Raw genomic sequence first — 11482 nt, 5'->3', positions numbered from 1 at the left:
TTATATGGTCGTAAATGTCGGACGCCATTGTATTGGACTGAACTCAAGGAAAATCAGATTTATGGAGTTGATTTAATAAAAGAAACCGAAGAAAAGGTGAAAGTGATTCGAGATTGTTTGAAAGCTGCTTCAGATAGACAGAAATCTTATGCGGATTTGAAACGAAAGGAAATGGAGTTTCAAGTTGGTGATAAGGTATTTTTGAAAGTGTCTCCATGGAAGAAAGTCCTTAGATTTGGACGAAAGGGCAAGTCAAGTCCGTGTTTTATTGGACTGTATGAAATAATTGAAAAAGTTGGACCGGTAGCATATCGGCTAGCGTTACCACCCAAATTAGAAAAGATTCATGATGTGTTTCACGTATCTATGTTACGTTGGTATCGTTTGGATCCTTCACATATAATTTCACTGACAGAAATTGAACAGCGACCGGATATGACTTATGAAGAAGAACCGATTAAGATTTTAGCTTGAGAAGTCAAACAACTAAGAAATAAAAGTGTTGCACTTGTGAAAGAGTTGTGGCAAAAGCATAGGGTAGAAGAGACTACATGGGAACCTGAAAAAACTATGAGAAACCAATACCCACACCTGTTTATCGGTAAGATTTTTGAGGACGAAAATCCTTAAAAGGGGGGAGAGTTGTAATATCCTGAATTAGGGCTTAATTAGAATAGTGGTTTTGTGACCACAAATCTGAGATAGAAATAATTATTTTACAATGATTTTGATGTTTATGATATGATTGCATGATTGTGTGAAAATTTCGTGATGAAATTCTATGCCTAAAGTGCTTAAATTGAAAGTAGGGACTAAATCGAATAAGTTGCAAAACTTGCATTCTAGAAGTTTTTAGTATGAAATTGTTTTGGAATATTAATGAGGAGGTCTTAAATAGCAATTTGACCAATTTTAAGTTCATGGACAAAATTAGGACATGGAAGGAATTTTTGGAAAGTTTAGTAGTAAGGGTATTTTGGTCATTTAGTTATTAAAATGAATTAAAAACAAAATTAAAAGCCAATTTTTGTCCATCTTCTTCATTAGGCCGAAATTTCAAGGGTTCTCCATAGCTAGGGTTTGTTTCAAGCTTCCAAGCTCCATAGTAAGTGATTCCAAGCCCCGTTTTTAATGTTCTTTACGTTTTTGGAATCCCGGAAGCTCGATTAAGCTTATGCTAGCAATAATTCAACCTAGGGTTTATATTTGGAAAAATACCCATATTTGAAATTTGTGTATTTTGATGTTTTATGATAGAATATGGGGTTTTAAATTATGTTAGACAACTTGTGCTACTCGGTTTTTAGTGAAAACGAGTAAAAGGGCTTAATCGGCAAAAATACCTAATAGTCACAAGTATATGTTAGAGAGAGAATTTGATGTTGCAATAGAAGGGAAAAGTGATCAGCATGTTATGAAACATAAGAATAAGGAATAAAGTTTAATTCCCGAGTCTAGGGGCAAAAGTGTAATTATGCAAAAGTTTAGCGGCAAAAGTGTAATATTTTTTAAAGTTCGTATTAAATGCTGTTTTGATGAATGTATGTATTAAATAAGATTAATGTGGTATTATAGATCAAGAAAAACGAGATTCAAGTCGTGATCAAGGAAAAGAAAAGATTGTGGACTAAATTGCAAAATCTTTATATTTTGGTACCAAGGTAAGTTCATGTGTAAATAATGTAGCATAAATGTTATTTTTAAGTTATTAATGTTAATTATATGATATGCTGATTTTTAATCGTGAAATATTATGCTTTGTGGTTAATGTTGAGTAATATGCAAATTATGTTTACTACTTGATAAATATGAATTGCTACCGAGTATCGGTTCCGATATTCCATGGAAGATGGCAAATGTGAGATCAAGGAAAAAAGCCTGTTTGAACCTTAGGAATAGATTAGGATACAAGTGACATGTCACTAGGATGGTTGAGCATCCGAACTCGTTGAGTTGAGTCCGAGTTCACTTATGGATGCAAATGTCCGAACTCGTTGAGTTGAGTCCAAGTTCGTGAGATGTAACTAGGCATCCGAACTCGTTGAGTTGAGTCCGAGTTCATTTATGGATGCGAACGCCCGAGCTGGTTGAGTTGAGTCCGAGTTCACTTAGGGGCGGGTTACATGATTTCTTGATTACATATGTGGCACTTATGTGCAAATTATCCATGTATCCGATTTGTATTCTGATGTGTTCAACGGGTGAAATTTCTAGTTTAATGGAAGAACACTTAAGATATAAGTGACGTTTTGGGTAAGTGTTGTGAAATGGACACTTTGGACAGGTATGTTCTTAACCCTCGGGTTGAAAATAGATACAACAATGATAAGGTGGTAAGATGATGAATGATGTTTAAAGATGTGATATATGTTTTGGTGGTACCATGCTAAAGTTGTTTGGTATATTTGTATTGTTATGTTATTTACATATGAACTTACTAAGCATTTATGCTTACTCCTTCCTTTTCATTCACTATAGTTTTGAACAAGCCAGCTTGAGAATCGGGACGGGTCGAAGGTTCGATCACACTATCCAAAGGACTTTTATCTTGGTAAATGGCTTGTACAACTACTTAAGTATGGCTTGTATAGCAATATACCTATTTTGTGTAAATAATTTTATGATATGGCCATGTTTGGTTGAGAAAATGTTTGATATTGATAAGTCATGGTGATGGCTAATTTAGATCATGTTTGATATCATGGAAGTTTAACAAGTTATCTAGTTCATAAAAATTCATGGAAAGATGAAACTTGCCTTAAAATAGAATATTGCTGCAGCAATGACATGAAATTGAAAAATCACTAAAAATAGTATAAATGGAACTAAATGATGAGTAAGTTATGAAATTGAAGCTTAATGAGTCTATTTTCATATGGATTGAACAAAACAGGAATATAAATTCTATTTTATGATATATTTAAACTTTTGTGAAATAGGGCCAGAGTGATTTCTGGATCCCCTGTTCTGACTTTCAAAATTTATAATAAATTTTAATAAAATAATTAGATGTTTTTATTTATATTTACAGATTCCTTATTGAGTCTAGTTTTAACAGAAACAAACCGCATAGTCATTGAAATTTTGTATTAAGATATATCTAATTCGTAATAGACAGAGGTCAGAGCAGTCGAACCCTGAAACAGGGGATACTGTAATTAATAATCTGTACTAATTGGCCCAATAAAAAAATCTAGAAAACAATTAGTAAATATATATATGAGTCTAGAGTCAGGGAAAATTTACGGATCTTGATTTTGAGTTTCGTAACTCGAGATATGATTTTTCTTGTAATTGTGACGCGAGTAGCTAGAAAGCTGTGAATGTAGAAACAAATGATTTGAAGTTCTTAAATTGATAAATTATGTTCGGTAACCCCTCAAGCTCAACTCTGGTGATGGTCTCGGGCGTGGGGGCGTTACATTAATGGCCCCGAGAAGTATTGGAGAAATCTTGGTTCAAACCTGGGCTTTAGCAAAAATTTTAGTTTTAAGTGAATAAAACCCTAGATGCTTGGATGTGGGCCTTTTGAATTATTGTGTTAAATAAATATCACAAGGAAGCATGTGGTCAAGTGGTGGTGGCGTCATTAAGGTTGCAAGGGAGCCTGGGTTCAAGTCTTGGCTCTTGCAATTTATTTTGGTTTTTCTTTTAAAAAAACCTAGACTTTGGACTATAGACCTTATAATTAATTGAGGCTAAAATGGTGACACAAAGAGCCTTGTGGTGTAGTGGCAATATGGCGTGTTGTGTAACTGTGAGGTCTAAGGTTCAAGTCTTGGGATGCGCAATGGAGTATTTGTTTTGCTATTTGAGGTGTGTAGGAGCTGGAGTTAGACCGGAACTCTGTGGTTGAAGTGGTCACAAAAAAATAAGGAATTTTCCTAATGGTTGAAAGTAATCCCACATCGGGAAGCTAACATGAGAATTCGCGAGAAGCTGGCTTTAAATAGAGCGAACAAGATGAGTTGGTGATCACTGGTTTTAGGAGGGATTATTTCATACCTGCTTAACCAAGGTTGGTGATTGTGGACTTCGATGCGTTCTCATAAACAGGTGTATATTCACGCCCTTCTTTGTTGGAAGTCGGCAAAAGCTGAAAACCTGAAACTTTAGCATTTGGGGCCTTATGAATGTACAATCGCTAGTGGGGTAAACCGAGCCTACGAAATGTGACTGTACGTCAAGGAAGGGCACCATAAGCGATCTCATGGGCCTAGGCCATATGGGCTGTGGGCCCGCATGGGTAAACTTCAGTGTTAAGTGGGATGTAGCAAGACTTGTCATGTCGCGCATACGACTTAGGTAGTTCTGGGCCTAGATAGGCCTTGTGGGCCCAATGGGCTGGTGGGCCCCACACAGATTAAATCCGTAATTTGTGATAATTATTAGATTGGGCTATGTAGGTCACATAGCTGTATCTAAATTTAGGCTAAATGGTCCACATAAAGGTGTGGGCTCACTTGGGCCGAGTAATGGGCCTTAGGCCCATTTGCATCGTTATGAGTGTTTAGGTTACTTAAGTCGATTGAGGCGATGGTGAACCTTCTGTTTGGTCGTTAAGACCCCAGTTTGTAAAACCACCGAAATACCCTTGTAGTGTAAAATGACTGTAATACCCCTATATGGTAGAATGACGATTATGCCCTTATGTTTCGTATGACTGATGTGCCTATGATTTACATATATGATTGTACTGAGTATGACTTTGCACGCACGTAATATTTATGACATGACATATTGCATGGGGTTGGATTATTATGGACGAAGGAAGTGTACGGCCTGTAGCCGTTCTGTACAAGGCTTTCAGCCTTTCTGTGATACTTATGGCTTATAGTCGTTCTATTAACTTCCAACGTTGCTGTGATATTTATGACCTTTAGCCGTTCTGTCCATGGCGTTGAGCCGTTCTGTTGACTTAGTGTCGCAATCGGTGCTAAGCTTGGTGTGTTGCCTGAGTGGGTCGATTTTATCCCCACATAGTGTGTTGGTTGGTACAAGTGGTGTGTTGGTTGGACTGGGCTGGGATTCTGTCTGCATATCTACATCTGATACTGATTCTGTATTGGGCTTAGGCCCACCTGATTATGTTATTGGGCTAAGGCCCACCTAATATTGTTTCTGTGATGGGCTCAGACCCAGTCTGTTTTTGCATACCGTATTTCTGACTATTTGTATTTCTAAGGGATTACACACTGAGTTTTCGCAAACTCACCCTTTCTGCCTAACTGTGCAGGTAATACCTAGACTTAGAAGATTTGGAGCCGCGAGGGACTCGGAGGTAGCTTCACGATTGCAGTGGATCTGCAACTTGACTTTATTTATTTTAAATTTCATAATTTTTGGATTATGTAATAAGGCCATAGTGGGTTTAAGTTTTAAGTGGGCTTTTGATTTCTTATATTAAGCTGCTAGTCTAGAAAAACTTGAGTTTTCAAAATATTCACGGGTTTCAAAATGCTTCTGCGATTTAAGTTGAATTAATATTCTAAAGACAAATATTTTGGCAAACGTTTATGATGAAATGATTTGCTAACCCCATACAAAAGGTTTTAATTTTAGAAATAAAATTTTAACGGAAGCTCGATTCTTAAAGGACACTTTGATGCAACACACCAGATTCGTCCATAACGTCTAAGCCAGGTTTGGGGTGTTACAGAATTTCTTCATGAAACTTTAACACATGCATATTTTCATATTTTAGACCTCATAATAATCATAAACTAAACATTTCAACATCGAATTTGTTGTCCCGAAACCACTGTTCCGACTAGGCCATATTTTGGGATGTTACAAAGGAATTAAGAATGTCATATAAAGGTAACACACACATGACAAGATCATTGGAAAAGCAATTGGATGAATTGATTTCGTAAATAGTATACAATAAGGAGTTTTTAATCTTGATACTTCCTGTGGACTGACTCCATGTTTAAGTAAATAATGAATTATTGGAATGATGACTCCAGACATAATTGCAATTACTCGAGCCCAATTAAATATGTCTGATTGGGTCATTCGCTAGCTTAACAAAAGCTCTATCAGACAGCTTTTGAATCAGAAGAAAGTTCTACGACTTTGGAAAAAAATTAATTGAGCCGATTTATTCGATGAGAAATTAAATTAGGTGATCATGAGAACTTGATTAAAAAAGTTTCTTAAAAAATTAATTTGGTAAATCTCAGTGATTTTTTGGAAAATTAATTTTTTTCAAGTAATATTAAATTAATCAAATTAACTAAAATAAAAATAATATTTTTGGAAATTGATTTTCAAGTCAGATAATTGGCCTAATGGGTAATTGAACTTGAAAATTAGACCCGAGATAGAGTTAGACCTGAGACCCAAAATTGGTTGAACCAATCCAGCGTACGAAACTGACCGATGATCCAACTGGTGGCCGAACCAGATTGAACTGGCAGCAGTGGAATCGGCTGTCGTACTAGTCAGGCATAGGAATGGCTAGCCGATGGTTCCTTAACCATGGCAGTAAGCTATTCAAACAACCTGCTAGGGGTCTCGATTGACCCCATCGATAGCACAGGGCCAAGCGTAGGAACGCCTAGCCTAGGGATGTTGGACCCCTTGCAGCTAGTTATTCGAATGACAGACCTAGGCAGGCACCTGTCGATTAGGAAAATTGGGAGGCTGAGAGTAGGGCCAACCCAATCCCAACCACTACATTGGCGGCTTTGTGAGGGTTCGACGAGCTGGCCAGGCCCATTCGAGAAAAAACGATGATGATTCACGGTGTCGGGGGGAAGTTGCACCAGTGATTGCTCCGTCAGGCACGACGATTGCAATGATGGCAATCCCGTGACTGATAGATAGTCAGCAACAGTGGTTCTTCATCAGTAGAGCAATGGAAAAATTATACTCCTAATGGGACTCTATCGGGTAACTTGATTTCAAATTAACTTTTCCAAAAAATAATAGTATTTTAATAAATTTAGTATTTAATTTAATTTAATATTTATCTTGATAGTATTTTATTAATTTAACATTAATGTGAGTAATTTCAATTCTAGTTGAACTCTCTCTAAACTCTCCCTAAATAAAGAGAGCCTGAGTCATTCTTCTCACGCACTTGAATTTAAGGAAAGTTGTAGAGAGAAAAATCTCTGAAGAAATTATTCTAGAAAATTTTTGGAGATATTTTTTTGGTTATTTACAACTTGACCCTAAAAGTTTATAGAAATTGCGAAAATGCCCCACCAATAATTTTGTGAAAAAATTTATGATTCTAAACAAGCCTACACTTAGCAGACATAAGCTTGAGCATAGCGGAGAAGACTTGTAACACCTTGCTTGGTGAGGTCCTAACGTTCGAATACTATTTATCGAAGTATAGTGTTTTAGGCGAGATTTTAGTAAGGTATTAATTGTGACTATGTAAGCTTATGAATGTAACACCCCAAAATTGGGCGTAGAAGTTTTGATAGTATTTTAGGAATTTTAGCTTACATGTGTTCAGAATTTTGTAAGGTTGGTAATCGAAAATGTTTTAAAAAATGGATATTAGGGAATTAAGTCAATTTTTGAAAATGAGTTTTCAACACCTTTAATTTTGAAAATAGGACTGATTTGTAAAAGGGTCAAAATTTAGAGCTTTTATGAAGGAATTTAACCATATTTTTAAAATCAACCTAAAACCCCTTTCTCTAGTTTGTTTCATGATAGTTAGCCCCTCTTCTTACTTGTTTCGTCCCTTACTCTGCCAAATCTTTCCCACTTGATTTTGAACTCCAAATCTTAATTCCTTTTGATTTCCAACATCTTTTGAGCCATAAATCTCCATTGAAACCAAGAAAAACACCCAAAAACCTCACTAATCTTATCATATTATTTAAGAGTGGGTTTTCCTCGATTTGTGCCAAAGTTCATTTTTCTTCTATCGAAGGTAAGCATTTGTCTTTCTAATAGTTTTAAATGATATCTATTCTTTTGAATTGGATTTTTAGCCATTAAAACACATGCTTTAAATAAAAGCCAAAAATTTGGTTGTTAATGATGGATTTCAGGATTGTGGATTAAAATATGGTTTCACAGTGTTTTTCAACTTGTTTTAACGTGATTAGAAGGTTCTTAAAGCTACTTTGAAGTTTTCTTAAAGATTTCTAAAGTTTTAATGAATTTTCATCATAATGGCCGTTGTATGTTGATAAATTTCAATACCTTGAAACATGTAGTTTTATATAGTTTAAAGATTAGGAATTGGTTGTAGATGAAGATGTAGTTGAATGAAATTTGTTCAATGCAAAAAGATTAAGTGTAGACCAGGATATTCGAATCTTAAGATTGCTTTGTTGAAGGTTTCGATTAAAAGAGAACAGAACTTAGGCTATTGTTTTTTACTGTTTAAGGTAAGTTATTGACTGATTGTTGGTTGTATATTTGTGTGGCTTGTCTTGCTGAAACATCGGAGTCATTATGACCTTCAAGAAGTAGAGATAAAGGTAAAGAAAAGCTTGTCTAAGCTTTCGGCTTTTCCGCGAAAACATATTTTGGTGAGTGTTCTGGAATAGCTGCTTATAGATGATTCATTGTGTAATTGGGAATTTAGAGGTAGCTAAACCCCCTACTCTAAATTTCGAGTGGAAGTATACTCATACCCATGATTATTTTTAATAGATGTGTGCTTGTGCAATTGTGAAATTATGAACATATATGAGATGCTATGACATGTGTTATAAGCTTGTGGTAATTGTTGTGAAAGCGAATATATGGGTATGTCATTCATGCCATGTGACAGTAAATATGTGGATATATTTTTATACCATGTGATAGTGATTATAATGTGCTAATGATGTGAATATGCAGTGAATATATGTAAAAAATTGGTAAGTAAATATGTGATCAAAATATGGATATTTTAGATGTGAGTACCCACCTTTTAGATGTGATTTTTGGGGTGTTGATGCCTTGAGACAGTTTCTGCAAAGATAAGGGAATGTGAACTAAGTTCCATTCACCAGGATATGTGTGTTTGATGTGTTGGAGAGTGTTAGCTATATGCTTCAGTTATGTGACATGTTCGACTCTGTGAGTCGTTTTGGTGTGTTGGAGATCCGTGTATCTATTGCGTGGTGATAGAGTCAACTTTATGTTTCATAACCTCAAGAGCCAAACTATCATAAAATGTGACTAAATGTGATTAAATACAATTTATATGTGCTGAGATATATGTTTAAGTATTATTGTGATTAATGCATAAAAGAATTCATAAAAGATGTTTAAACGTGTGAAATATGATAGTAGAGTTAGAGATGTTATGGATATGATATATGTTTGTTTCGTTGTTGTATAATGACTTGTTTCTGTAGTGGTTATTCTGAACATTCACTGAGCTTGTTAAGCTCACCCACTACTTTTTAACCATTGCAGACAAGTAGTGCATGTGTGAACGGTATGGTCACAAGGAGTGATCTAAGCCAAAAACTTTAGTTGTTGTTGTCGAAACCATTTTAAAAAAAAAGAATTTTTGAAACGGGAGTCGCTACCATCCTTTTCTAGGTGTGATTGGATCACCTTATAAAACATTTTGGTCTACGATATTGTGAAAAATAGGTTCGGGGGTCGATTACATACGAGGAAGGATTAACACCCTCGTAATGCCCAAAATTGGTACCAAATTGAATAGTTTTCTGTCTTAATGTCAAAAGTTTGAAGGGATTTAGGAATAAGATCCCTTTTTAAAACCGTAATAATTTGAGTTGAAAATCAGGATTCCTTCGCTCCAAATGAGTACAAACATCACATCCAGCATGATTGGACACGATATTCTTAAACTTTCGTAACTGAAATCATCTCGTGATTTACAAAATCTATTTAGAAGGATATTTTTAGACATTTACACAAACGGGAAATCGCAACCCAGCATGTTAGGGCTTCCTAAATACCAAAAACATTGCCTCATTTTTAAAATTCTTTTGGATTAAATGAAATATAAATTTTAATAACAATGATGCATTTAACATATTACAAGATCAATACTAAACAATATAAACTATATGATACATACTTTAACATTTCATGCAAATATAATATAGAAAATGATAAATATAACAATATAAATTACGTAATACATATGTAATAATATTTCATGCAAATATAACTTAAAATAACAACATAAATAATCAATTTTCATGCAAATATATAAAAAAACAATAAATAACATAAAAATAACAAATAATTTATGAGATAAAATTAACATATTAAAACGATACTAAATAAATCCAAAAAGGACTCAAAAATAATATATATAATATTTAAAATAAATAAATTATATAAAAATTTAAAAAGGATTAAAATTAAATAAAAACAAAACTTCAGGGTTAATTTTAAAATGAAAAATTTTGGACTTAATTGAAACGCGCTCTAAAATCCGAGGGACTCACTGGGCAGTTAGCCCTAATCCCAAAACGGCACCGTTTCAAGGATTACACTTTAATGGGTTCAAGAACCAAATTGAAACAGAAACAAACTATTAGGGCCAGATTCAAAATAGAGAAATTTAAAATTAAACGAAATTAAAAAAATGAAAAATGCGGAAGGGCTCAAATAGCAATTTGCCCATTTACCAAAAAACGCGCGGAGCCTCCCAAGGTCACGGGTCAACACGCGGATCCTCAGCCTTGAAACGACACCGTTTTGAAGCCTATTGTTTTAAGCCAAAACGACATCATTCCTATGAGGCTATATAAGCCAAATTTGGGCCTCAAAAATCATTTTAAACCCGTTTTAAAAAAAACAAAAAAACCCTCTGAAAGAGGATTGAGAGCAGGCCCTCAGAGCTCCGTCGAGCCTCCATCCATAGGCTCCCACCGGCCCACGCACCTACGTGCTATCGTCGACTCCGCCACGTATGGCGGTTGGAAGCTGAAGAGCTTCGATTTTCAGCGCAAATTCGATGGTAAATTTCTTTTTATTTTATTTTAGTGATATTTGTATATATTTATAACAAAAAAGAAAAAAAAGTAAAGGAAAATCACCTCTATTTCTTCAATAAGATGCTGGTATTTTTATTATAAAAATATATGTGTGTATCTCTTTATATCTGTGTAAAAAAAGGGCCCTTTATTACAGTGAAGATATTCGGCTTTTATAGCCCCTATTTTCTAAGTACAAATGTGGTGTGTTCTTCTGTTCGATTCCTTGCCATATTTGCTGTGTATTTCTTTCCCTTTTTGCAGGTAACGATGAGAAAATCGGCGACAATCGAACACTGATGATGCACTGGCGCGCCGATTGCGGCGCGAGATGAGGTCTGGTGTCGGGGTGCTTGCGACGCCTAGGGTTTCAGAAAACCCTAGGTCCTCTGATTCTGTTAATAATTTGGGCCCTTTGGGCCCGTGTATTTTTTTCGGTGAAGGGTGTAATGGGCTGTTGGGTAGTTTTGGTACTTGGGCTACCAGTGTGATTTGTAAATGGGCCACAAGTAGTGCTTCAATTGGGCTAGGTAAATAGGCTTGCAATTTGGGTT

Source organism: Gossypium hirsutum, chromosome A06 (assembly GCF_007990345.1).
Source record: "Gossypium hirsutum isolate 1008001.06 chromosome A06, Gossypium_hirsutum_v2.1, whole genome shotgun sequence".
Lineage (NCBI taxonomy): Eukaryota > Viridiplantae > Streptophyta > Magnoliopsida > Malvales > Malvaceae > Gossypium > Gossypium hirsutum.
The sequence above is the reverse complement of the archived record's forward strand: the minus strand, read 5'-3'. Positions refer to the sequence as shown.